Genomic DNA, 13598 nt, shown 5'->3' with positions numbered 1-13598 from the left:
ACTCACTGTTCATGCAGAGGTGGACCTTACAGACCCTGTAGACCACATTGGACCTGAGACTGTTTCCTCACTGGAACTGTTGCTGTCACTGTCTTGTAATGTGTGGAAATGACCAAAAATAGTCACATGCCGGATAAAGGGTTAATATCACACTTTAAATCTTTAAAAACAAATGCAGGACATCACTTCATGTTTGCTGTGAAGAACATTTTTAGTGACATAAACAGGATTATATGTGGTTGGAAAGTTTTGTCGTTAATAATAAAGGTGTTAACCACTGATCACTCAGAGAACCATCACTTGCGAACATCTGTGGGTGCAAACCTTGAGTGAAATACTGAGCATGCTTACTTTGTTGCTTAATAGAAACAAAAAGCCAAGTGATTCTGGATTCTCGGTTCTGAAATGACAGAACAAATAATGTGTTCTGCCTAAGCTGTGGACAGCGTCTGTGCCTCAAATATGTGCAAACTGTGCAAAAAAATCAGCGGCATATCAAAACCGCATAGGGCTGCGATCCTTCACGAAGCAGAGTAACAGCATATATGTATGGTGAGGTGATAAAATAACAGGAAGTTACATAAGTCTTACTTTGCTGAAAAAAAAGGAAGAAGAGTTCGTAAGTTTAAGAGATCTGACAAAAGAAAAAACTTACATTATTAGTAGTCAGTCATCAACAGTTTATGTCACATTAGGTCAAGCTGAGAGGATCGAGGGCTTGAAAGGATCCTAAAAAATCAGAATTTTTAAGAAAATAACTTATAAAAGCCCTTCTTGGCTGAATACTGAAGGCAAACATGATCGACTAAACAAATATAACAAACCACATCTTGTGTTTAAAGAAGAACCACACTCTAAATTATATTTGTTTGAGTTGTAAAGTACATTTTATGATTCTGTTGCGGTGAAATGCTTCAGTGTTGATGTTCAAATAACGCCAACCATTAAGTTCTTCTCTGCTATGTAAATAACGCTTAAATTGTATTAAGTATTTCTTTTGTATAATAGTATGAATTTCTTTTTTTTCCTTCTTTTTTCTTGTTTTATTTTTCTAGTGTTTCTTTGCTTTTGTTTGTGTTTGTATTATGTTTTTTTTTGCATCCACTCCACTTGCATTATAATGTTGTAGCCTATATGGGGTTCTCTCTCTGACACAAACTTGACCTTTGACCTCTGGCCATCAAAATCTAATCTAGGTCATCCTTGAGTCTGAGTGAAACAAAATCGTTCTATTTCTGAGATGTTGTGTTCTTAGAACGGGTAGACATGAGGTTCCAGTGAGGTTGACCTTTGACCTTTCCCCACCACAAAACTGTTGCTTTATTTTTGAGTCAAAGTCAGTGTTTGGACACATTTGTAGAAATTCTGTCAAAGTATTTCTGAGATACTGTGCTTGTAAGAGTCAAAGACATGAGATTGTACTGACCTTGACCTTTGACCTTTAGTCACCAAAGTCATTCCAGTTTAGCCGTGTGTCAAGGGAAACGGATGGATGGATGGATGGATGGATGGATATTTACAAATATATACCATGAATTGCCTTCATATCTACATATTTTACTGGTTTTATGTCCAGCCTCATAACAAATTTTAATAAAACTCACATTTTCATCTTTGTTTTACTTTTTTTTTTGGTTTTGTTTTGTTTTGTTTTTGACCTGTTGTGGCTTTTCAGTCATTTTTGACTCATTAAGTTGATTTTATGTTATGTTATTTTCTTCTTGCTTTGTGATTTTCATCCTGTGTCTTTTTCACAGTGTTGTCTTGTTGCATGGATGGATGGATGGATGGATATTTACAAAAATATACCATGAATTGCTGTCATGTGAACATTTTACTGGTTTTATGTCCAACCTCAAAACAAATCTTAATAAAATTCACAATTTCATGTTTGTGTTACTTTTTTTTTTTTGGTTCTTGACCTGTTGTGGCTTTTCAGTCATTTTTGTCTCATTACATTGATTTTGTTTTGTTGCATTTCTTTTTTTTATTTCATCTTGTTTCGTGATTTTCATCCTATGTCTTTTTCACATTGTTGTTTTGTTGCATATTTTACATTGCTTTACATCTTGTTACATGTTTTTCTAGGTCGTTTTGTTCTTGATATTCTTTACAATTGAGTCCTCTCTGCTTTGGTGAGGTCAACTTTGAATTGAATTCTTTCAGAGAACACTCTTCTTCTGTTTTCCATTGGAAAATAAACTCACATATCATACTGTATATTTCATTATTAGTCTGTTAGCTCTTGTAGTTTTCATTTATGTTCCTCCAAGTGGTTGCTTTTGACTGTTCCCTAAGTTCTAACAGACTTTGGAAAAACAGCATTTTCCTTCCATGCACCGTGGTCGCGGAATAATCTTTAAAAAACTGTAAAACTACATACATTTATTTCTATTAATGATTTTAAACATATAATGGAGAATGCAGTGAAGGAGGAATGTCACTGCTTTTCTTGATGCCATTATAGTTGAATAGTTGTTATTGTGTTTTATTGCTCATTGTGTATCATGTATGTGTTTTATGTTTTTTGGACTTTGTATGGCTGCTACCTTTGGCCAGGTCTCCCTTGTAAAAGAGATTCTTTATCTCAATGGGACCTCCTGGCTAAACAAAGGTAAAATAAATTATGAATGTATTATTGTATTTTACACTAACAATTTGAGCCTATCTCAATAAAATGACCTCCATTACCCTTTTGGATGGATGGAAAACTTCAAAATGCAACCTTTAGGCAGTGGTGGAGAATCCCAGCTCCATAAAGTACAAGTCCTGCCATGTATTGGTTCTACCTGTTCTACCTGATGAGGAGTTGAGCTCATCAAGATGGGCTGGTGCAGTGAATAGTTGGAACAAATACATGGCAGGACTTTTACTTTATGGAGCTGGGATTTTCCACCACTGCCTCAAGGTTGCGTTTTGAAGTTTTCCATCCATTCAAAAGGGGTAACGGAGCTCATTTTATTGAGATAGTCTCAAATTGCTAGTGTAAAATACAATAATACATTAACCCTTTCATGCGCAGTGGTCACTCCAGTGGACAGTTCTTCTCCAGCTTTTCTCTTGTATATTCATGGGTTTTGTTTTAGTTCCATATCAGCCAACACAGTGGACACTAATGCACCATCCCATAATAACACACTGACATTCATACCATTACTGTAACTTTGCTGTTCTTGACAAACCTGATCTGCACTAACATGTTTGAGTGTAAACCACTTGTTTTTTTGTTAGACACAAAGGTTTTTTTGTGTGTTATCTCCATGAAATGAGTAATAACGAGTATTAGAATATGTTACAGTGTGAGAAAACATCAGATTAGCAGCATTAAAAATGTTTTTATTTCATTGTTTTCATATTGCTTTCTTACGGAAGAGGATTAGGGCCACTGGAAAATAAAAAAGGTGTAATATTTTTTTTTTAATTATTATTCTGAGAAAAAAGTCAGAAATCTGACCTTAAACTCCGAATTTGGACTTTTTTTTTTTTTTTTCAGAATTCTGACTTTAATCTCAGAATTCTGACTTCTTCTTCAGAATTCTGACTCAAAATTCAGAATTCGGATTTTTTTTTTTTAATTTTCAGAATTCTGACTTTAATCTCAGAATTCTGAATTTTTTCTCAGAATTCTGACTTTTTTTTTTTTTCCAGAATTCTGACTGTTTCCTCAGAATTCAGATTTTCATCTCAGAATTCTGACTTTAAAGTCAGAATTCTGATGTTAATCTCTGAATTCTAACTTTTTTCTCAGAATTCTGACTGTAATTTCAGAATTCTGACTTTTTTTCTCATAATAATAATAAGAAATACATGTCGGACCCTAGTTTATTGTATTTTTTCCAGTGGCCCTAATTCTCCTCCATACTTTCTGATATTGGATTTTAAACACATGTTTCTTTACTTCAAAAATTAAATGCATGAACATTTTTGTAACTCCATGAAAAAAAAACCCAAAATCAATCACATGATTTTTTTCATACCTAAGGGGGAATAAAAGTACTCAAGAAAAAAATCTTGCCTAAGGTTCTCATCAGTCATGCATGAAAGGGTTAATAATGAAATATTCAGCATAATACATGAGTTCACTTTCCATTGTAAAACAGAAGAAGAGTACTCTCTGAAAAAACTGACAAAAGTTGACCTCACCAAAGCAGAGAGGACTCAGCTGTGAGGACATATCAAGAACAAAACGACCTAAAAAAAAAAAAAGATGTAATAAGACATGAAGCAACATAAAATATGCAACAAGACAATAATGTGAAAAAGACATAGGATGAAAACCACAAACTTTCACAAATCACTGCCTTTAGGTGGCTAAATACTTTTCCCCTGGTCTCGTATTCCCTTGTCCACTTTTATACATGTTATAAAATCCTGCAGTGACTCAGAGCAATTCCAGTTTTAATACCTTTAAAGGGAACAATGTTCTTATTGCACTAACAAAGACTGCAAACAGCTGAAATCAGTAGATTGCCAAGTAAGCCAAAGGACGACAGCCTTTAATGGCTCTGTTGATAAGTCTTGTCTACTGTTGATGTATTATTGGCTCAAAAGGAAGGATGGTAAAGGGGACAGGCCAGCAGAGGTGTGACCCGGGCTCAGGGTGGACCACGACAGCCCACTGGGACCCAACAGGCACAAACAATAGCCATGTGTAAACCTACAAACGGCCCGACAACCCTGCACGGAGCCGCCAAAGATCCCATTCCGCAGAACCAGGATCCAAATTTAACAGTTCCTGACCTTTTTAGTAGCGTAAGCATCTGATGAATTGTACTGTTCCACGACGTCGAACCCTGTTTGACCACGCCGGCCTCTATTGTCTGATACCGAGCAACAAAACGCAGGCCGTAGACAATGGAGGTTCACTGCACAGGGCTTGAAATAATCATAACAATGACAGCTCCCATATTTATAGTTGCAAAGAGACTCCCAACTGCAGCGCCTAAGTGCTTTGTAACGAACAGGAAGAACTGCTCCCTGTGAAGAATAAACAGTACTTCTCTTTACTGGGTGACTCATGGAGGCAGGTTTCATTGTTTTTGTCACTATGTGGTGGATACTGTTGAGACTGTAAATCTAGTGTAACCTCACGTACAGTAAAAAGAGATTAGTGTGGTTTTTGGTGCGACTAAAAAGGAAAGAAAGTTGACGCTAAAACTCAGTCAGTTCACTCTAAATGTAAATAGGACTTTGCTAAGTAAAGACTTTCTAAGCATCAGTAGCCAGACAGAGATCACTAGGTCATCTAGCATCTGCGGAACATTTCCTGAGCGAGGTTTGAAAGCAGGCCACGAAAACAAGCCCAACGATGTGACAGGCAGACAAAGAGGACAGAGATCGTCACTGATAGCGAGTGTCAATATTTCATTAGGGGTGATGACAGAAACTGAGGCTGGAGGTGTCCGAAAAGACAAAACCAAAAGGCCTTTTTTTCGGACATCAATTGATAAGACAGGAAGTTACTTGATTGTTTTGTGTTTTATCAGGTCACCAGGATGAGGATGAAGAAAAATCAATGTATTAGCGTAGATTAGCAGAAGAAACACCGCCTTAGCGTCTAGTCTCTGAAATACAGGATGTTTGAAAGACTTGCGAGATGAACACAGAGAGCTGCAAAGTGTACAGGAAATGTCACGCTGTTGCATGTGTGGCGCTTCTATGCATTCGTGTCATGGTATTTGCACCACTTGCATGCGAGCAGGTACGAGTATTTCCGTTTTTCTTGTCAACACAAACATACCAGCAGCTAGAGGAGGTGTTAGAACTTCAGAAAATATCGCTTTACCTTATGTTAGTGTCAGTTCTACTTAGGGAGATAAGGTGTATCATGAAGCCCAATCACAGGAAAAGTGTCCTACGTTGGCTGCAGGAAATAATGTCGGGAGGAGTGCTGTACAATGAGTAATTCAATCAAAGAGAAATGTCTTTTTTTGACCCGTCTGCAGCCATTGAGACACAACAGACACAACTTCACATCCTTCCTGCAAGAGGAAACCCGTGGTCATCTGCTTATTTGGCTGTATATTTTCCAAAGCCTCATAAAACATCCTCATAAAATTCCACATCTTTTTTTTCTTTTTTTTTTGGAGGGGGGGGTATTGGGACTGAACTGTTTTATTGTCTGGTTTTATTGCACTACAGTACAGTACAGCACAAACAGCATATTTATCAGATGTATTAGATGCATCAATGAATCAAATAAGGCCCAGTTACACCTCTGTGGAATATAATCCAAAATGTATTATATTAGACATGAAATGAGTCTTATTATTTTGAGTATTTTTTTTTTTACATTGAGATAGTCATTTTTGAGTTCATTTTCAGATAGCGAGTCATTATTTGCAGATGACACATCATTATTTTGAGTCAGTATTTTGAGTACAGTAACTTATTTTGAAATATTCAGTCATAATTTGACAAAGCATAATTATTTTGACATACTATCATTGTTTGCAAAAATCATTTCATGATATTAACCCTTTAAGCGCCAAAGTTGCAATATTGCGACAAGCAACGTAACTGAAAGAAACAGATCGCTTTTTGAATTTTTGATATCAAAATTTAATATTTAAAAAAAAAACAAACAAACAAAAAAAAAAAACTCAGGTGTGTAAAGGGTTTACTTCTTATTTTAAGATATTTTCTCGTTGTTTTGTGATATTACATCATTTTAAGATGCAACTAAGTGGTTATTTCAAAAAGCAATTTATTATTTGGAAAAAGTTTCATTAATTTGAGACAATAAGTCATTGTTATGAGATGGTAGCTTAGTATTTTGAGATACTAATTTGTGATGATGCATTATTATGAAATACAGAGCAATTATTTTGAGGACAGTAACTCATTATTCTTAGATATTCAATGATAAAGTGAGAATGTACTCTATCTATCTATCTATCTATCTATCTATCTATCTATCTATCTATCTATCTATCTATCTATCTATCTATCTATCTATCTATCTATCTATCTATCTATCTATCTATCTATCTATCTATCACAGTAATGGTTTTCCATTCACTGATAAACATTCACCTTCAGTTTCCTGAGGTCCATGTATCCATATTATTATTATTGAATTACTCCTCAGTAATGGCTGAACCCTGACCTATTAAGACACTGTTGTGAGACTGTGAGACCCTCTTCATTATTATTATTATGGGATAGTAAAATCCTTATTTGGAAAAAGTTTCATTAATTTGAGACACTAAGTCATTATTATGAGGTAGTAACTTAGTATTTTGAGATACTAATTTATGATGATGCATTATTACGAGATGCAGAATAATTATTTGGAGGATAGTAACTTATTATTCTTAGATATTCAATCATAAATTGAGAATGTACTTTTATTTCTTTTTAATTTATTTATCACAGTGATGGTTTTCCATTCACTGATAAACATTCACCTTCAGTTTCCTGAGGTCCATGTATCCATATTATTATTATTGAATTACTCCTCAGTAATGGCTGAACCTATTAAGACACTGTTGTGTATTCGGCTGTTGACGCTGACAGGAGACCCTCCTCCTATCTATAGGATGCAAAGCATTATGGTTTTCGACACCACTTTATCTGTAGCTCCACTTGAACATGGACATCTGGGGAAATGGAATGAAAATTACACAGACTGGGCTGTTGACTACGTGGGGGTGGGGTGTGTGTGTGTGTGTGTAGCGGGGGGGGGGTCGTTCAGTGTGGGTTCCAGATAAGGGTCGAGCTCCAGTCTTTGGTTTCCTCAATGAAACACATCGTGGACAGATATAGACCAGAGGACTCTAGTAGTGGAGTCCTCCTGTCAGCCAATGGGAGCCTTCGTCAGTGGGGGAACGTTGGTAACAGGATAACGCCATCACTTTTTTTTATTTATTTGTTTTTATTTATTCTTATGTTTATGTGACCAGTTAAATTATTTTAGACCAGGGGTGTCAAACTCATTTTAGTTCAGGGACCAGATTCAGCTAAATTTGATCTGAAATGGGCCGGACCAGTAAAATAATAACATAATAATATATAAATAATGTCAACTCCAAACTTTTCTCTATGTTTTAGAGCAAAAAAAGTTAATTTACATTATGAAAAGGTTTTCATCTACAAACTGTCCTTTCAAAAGATGTGAATAACATGAACAAAGTGAAAAAATAAGTGTAATTTTAACAAAATTGTGTCTCAGTTTATCATTTCCACATGTACATTATAGCTTACAGATCACAGTGGATCTACAAATACACAAAAAATTTAATGACAGGCAGAATATTGTTAAAATTGTACTTGCTTCTCTTAAGACATTTCAGGTTATTCGCATTTTTTGCTAAATTATACTTTGTTTTAGTGTAAATACATGAAAATATTTACATTTACAAAGAGAAACAGTCAGAGTTGTCATTATTTTTATGTTATTATGATAGTATTTTACTGGTCTGACCCACTGGAGATTGAAATGGTCTGAATGTGGAACCTGAACTAAATGGATTGTTAATATCTTAGTGTAATTTTTTGCATTTCACAAATTCATCCCAAGGGCCGTACTGGACCCTTTGGCGGGCCGGATGTGGCCCCCGGTCGCATGTTTGACACCTGTGTTTTAGACGATTGTTTGTCGAGTTTCATTGTTATTTGTTCTTAAAAATATGCAAATCTAAATCTAATGGCGTATACAAACATGTTTAATGTCGACATCAGTGTGACCTGGTATACAGTATGTAAGTGCCTTTGTTCCTCTTGTATACACATCAGTAAAAAAAGTATGAAACAGGATAACCCCATGGCTGGTGTGACTGGTAGTGAAACAGCCTCATGATGGTTTCGTTTTCTCAAGGGTTTGTAGTATCTACTGTATATCCTGTTAAACCCAAACTGTCACGGGCGAGGCCTGGGTGTTTCACTACAGCACGTGGTTAAGCCATTGTGTTTCATTCTCTAGTTAAGCTTTTAATTTGGCATGAGGAAGAAAGAAACAGGCACTACTTACTCCCTATTTATGTATCTATGCAACAGTCTATTTATGCATATATGCACCTATTTATGTATCAATCAATCAATCAATCAATCAATCAATCTTTATTTATATAGCACTTTTCATACATTAATGCTGTAGCACAAAGTGCTTTACATATAAGTTTAAAAATCTGTACCACCCCCCACCCACCCACCCGCTCACACACACACACACCCACACACACACACACACACACACCTAAGTCAACGCACACACACACACACACACACACACAAGCACAGACCTACTTAAAAAGATTAACTGAGCATGAGAGGACCAGGAAGTAAAAGTAAAAGAGTAAAAGAGGAGGCGCTGTCTCAGGGAGCCATCCGCACCAGGAGGCAGCCGCCGACCGCGGCAACCAGGCACCAGCGCCACAGTGCCGCATCCCAGCCAGTGAGAGAGGGCCAACGAGACCCCCACTCACCAGAAAGGAGCAGACCCCAGTGAAAGATGGCGCCACAGCCCCCCCCGGCACGGAGGGCTCCCTCTGATGAAACACTGGAAAATATAGATAAACATTAAAAAGATATAAAAGAATTGATTAAAAGAATCTAAATGTAAGACACATATATAAATATAATATAAATATTAGACATTAAAATGACAAAACAGAAGCATTGGTTAAAAGAATCTTAAGATATATATATATAAAAACATAACTATAAAACCTTAGAGTAGATAAAACAGAAGCATTAGTTAAAAGCCAAATTAAAAAGGTGGGTCTTGAGCCTGGTTTTAAAAATGTCTACATTCTCTGCGGCCCTGAGGTTCCCTGGCAGGCTGTTCCAAAGGCGAGGAGCATAATGCTGAAGAGCTGCCTCGCCATGAGTTTTTGTGTTAGCTTTTGGAACTGTTAAAAGGCCAGAGCCAGAGGACCTGAGGGTCTGCGAGGGTTCATAAGGTGAAAGCAAGTCTACAAGATAAGAAGGCACAAGACCATTAAGACATTTAAAAACTATTAAAAGGACCTTAAAATCTATGCATCGGTCTATTTATGCATATATGTACCTATTTATGTATCTATGCATCGGTCTATTTATGCATATATGCACCTATTTATGTATCTATGCAACGGTCTATTTATGCATATATGCACCTATTTATGTATCTATGCAACGGTCTATTTATGCATGTATTCACCTATTTATGTATCTATGCATCGGTCTATTTATGCATATATGCATCCATTTATGTATCTATGCATCGGTCTATTTATGCATATATGCACCTATTTATGTATCTGTGCAACGGTCTATTTATGCATATATGCACCTATTTATGTATCTATGCATCGGTCTATTTATGCATATATGCACCTATTTATGTATCTATGCATCGGTCTATTTATGCATATATGCACCTATTTATGTATCTGTGCATCGGTCTATTTATGCATATATTCACCTATTTATGTATCTGTGCATCGGTCTATTTATGCATATATGCACCTATTTATGTATCTGTGCATCGGTCTATTTATGCATATATGCACCTATTTATGTATCTGTGCATCGGTCTATTTATGCATATATGCACCTATTTATGTATCTGTGCATCGGTCTATTTATGCATATATTCACCTATTTATGTATCTGTGCAACGGTCTATTTATGCATATATTCACCTATTTATGTATCTATGTATCTGTCTATTTATGCATATATGCACCTATTTACGTATCTATGTATCTGTCTATTTATGCATATATGCACCTATTTATGTATCTATGTATCTGTCTATTTATGCATATATGCACCTATTTATGTATCTATGTATCTGTCTATTTATGCATATATGCACCTATTTATGTATCTATGCAACGGTCTATTTATGCATATATTCACCTATTTATGTATCTATGCATCGGTCTATTTATGCATATATGCACCTATTTATGTATCTATGTATCGGTCTATTTATGCATATATGCACCTATTTATGTATCTATGTATCTGTCTATTTATGCATATATGCACCTATTTATGTATCTATGCAACGGTCTATTTATGCATATATTCACCTATTTATGTATCTATGTATCTGTCTATTTATGCATATATGCACCTATTTATGTATCTATGTATCGGTCTATTTATGCATATATTCACCTATTTATGTATCTATGCAACAGTCTATTTATGCATATATGCACCTATTTATGTATCTATGTATCTGTCTATTTATGCATATATGCACCTATTTATGTATCTATGCAACGGTCTATTTATGCATATATTCACCTATTTATGTATCTATGTATCTGTCTATTTATGCATATATGCACCTATTTATGTATCTATGTATCGGTCTATTTATGCATATATTCACCTATTTATGTATCTATGCAACGGTCTATTTATGCATATATTCACCTATTTATGTATCTATGCAACGGTCTATTTATGCATATATTCACCTATTTATGTATCTATGTATCTGTCTATTTATGCATATATGCACCTATTTATGTATCTATGTATCGGTCTATTTATGCATATATTCACCTATTTATGTATCTATGTATCTGTCTATTTATGCATATATGCACCTATTTATGTATCTATGTATCTGTCTATTTATGCATATATGCACCTATTTATGTATCTATGTATCTGTCTATTTATGCATATATGCACCTATTTATGTATCTATGCAACGGTCTATTTATGCATATATTCACCTATTTATGTATCTATGCATCGGTCTATTTATGCATATATGCACCTATTTATGTATCTATGTATCGGTCTATTTATGCATATATGCACCTATTTATGTATCTATGTATCTGTCTATTTATGCATATATGCACCTATTTATGTATCTATGCAACGGTCTATTTATGCATATATTCACCTATTATGTATCTATGTATCTGTCTATTTATGCATATATGCACCTATTTATGTATCTATGTATCGGTCTATTTATGCATATATTCACCTATTTATGTATCTATGCAACAGTCTATTTATGCATATATGCACCTATTTATGTATCTATGTATCTGTCTATTTATGCATATATGCACCTATTTATGTATCTATGCAACGGTCTATTTATGCATATATTCACCTATTTATGTATCTATGTATCTGTCTATTTATGCATATATGCACCTATTTATGTATCTATGTATCGGTCTATTTATGCATATATTCACCTATTTATGTATCTATGCAACGGTCTATTTATGCATATATTCACCTATTTATGTATCTATGCAACGGTCTATTTATGCATATATTCACCTATTTATGTATCTATGTATCTGTCTATTTATGCATATATGCACCTATTTATGTATCTATGTATCGGTCTATTTATGCATATATTCACCTATTTATGTATCTATGCAACAGTCTATTTATGCATATATGCACCTATTTATGTATCTATGTATCGGTCTATTTATGAATTTATGGACCTATTTATGTATTGGTCTTTTTATGCATTTATGTACCTACAGCTGCGAAAAAAATTATTAGACCATCAAAAGTTATCAAAAACAATGGTTATGCAATCCAGTACTAACTCCTGTGTGTATCATGTGACTAAAACAGACAGAAAAGAAAACATGGAATGCCTAAAAGCACTGTTTTTGTCAGTACAATGCCATATATTGATGTAAGAACTGTAATAATTGTGGTTATTATCAAGAAAACATGGAAAATGGATTGATATCAGCTCTGAAATTAAACTCTTATGAGCTATTTTTTTTTATCATTATATTTATCCAAACAAATGTACCTTTAGTTGTACCAGGCATTAACATGAACAAGAAATTGAAGAAAACAAGGGTGGTCTAGTAATTTTTTCCATAACTCTATCTGTGTATCGGTCTTTTTATACATTTATTTACTTATTGATGTGTCTACTAGAGATGGGAGTGAAGTCACACATGTCCAAGCAACAAACAAGGCTCAGTTCTGAACCTTCAACTCTAAAGCAAGTTCTAAGATTTCTCTGGTGAATATCAACCAAGTCAGGTCATTTTTCAGGTAAAGCAGACAACAAATTGAGTCATGCAGATGTGATGATCGATTCTACATATAAAAAATTAGGAACAACAATGGAGAGTAGCACTTTGGAATAAAATATAAACCCATAGGTCTAAATGGAAAGTAGTAGTAGTAGTAGTTTTTCTTTCTTTCTTAAAGCCCCAGAAATAGTTTTGTGATGACCTCCAAAGGATTTTTCCTCTACATGTACTCTTTCCTAAGTTACTTATCATATACTATCCTCTGTATTTTGCATTTTCCTATATTTAATTTACTGCATAGATGGATAGATGCAGAGAAACCAGAAGAAAAATTATCATTTTTAGTGTATTTCTCATTAACTAAACATGAAAACAAGTGTCTACAACAAATATCACTTGTTAAACTACAATGTTTTTTATTATTCACTCACTGTTTTAGAGGATGACGGGTGATTCCATGTTCACTGCGGAGCCTCTAAATGTCCAAATGGGTCATATCTGATTACCACAAAAAGCTGAGAAACCGTATTTTAGCTGAATTATTTACATCTATTGATAGAATAAGCGGTTCAGAAGTTATTAAACATTTTAGATCACTACATGCTCTCGGTTACT

Source organism: Sphaeramia orbicularis, chromosome 13 (assembly GCF_902148855.1).
Source record: "Sphaeramia orbicularis chromosome 13, fSphaOr1.1, whole genome shotgun sequence".
Lineage (NCBI taxonomy): Eukaryota > Metazoa > Chordata > Actinopteri > Kurtiformes > Apogonidae > Sphaeramia > Sphaeramia orbicularis.
This window is presented reverse-complemented; position numbering follows the sequence as displayed.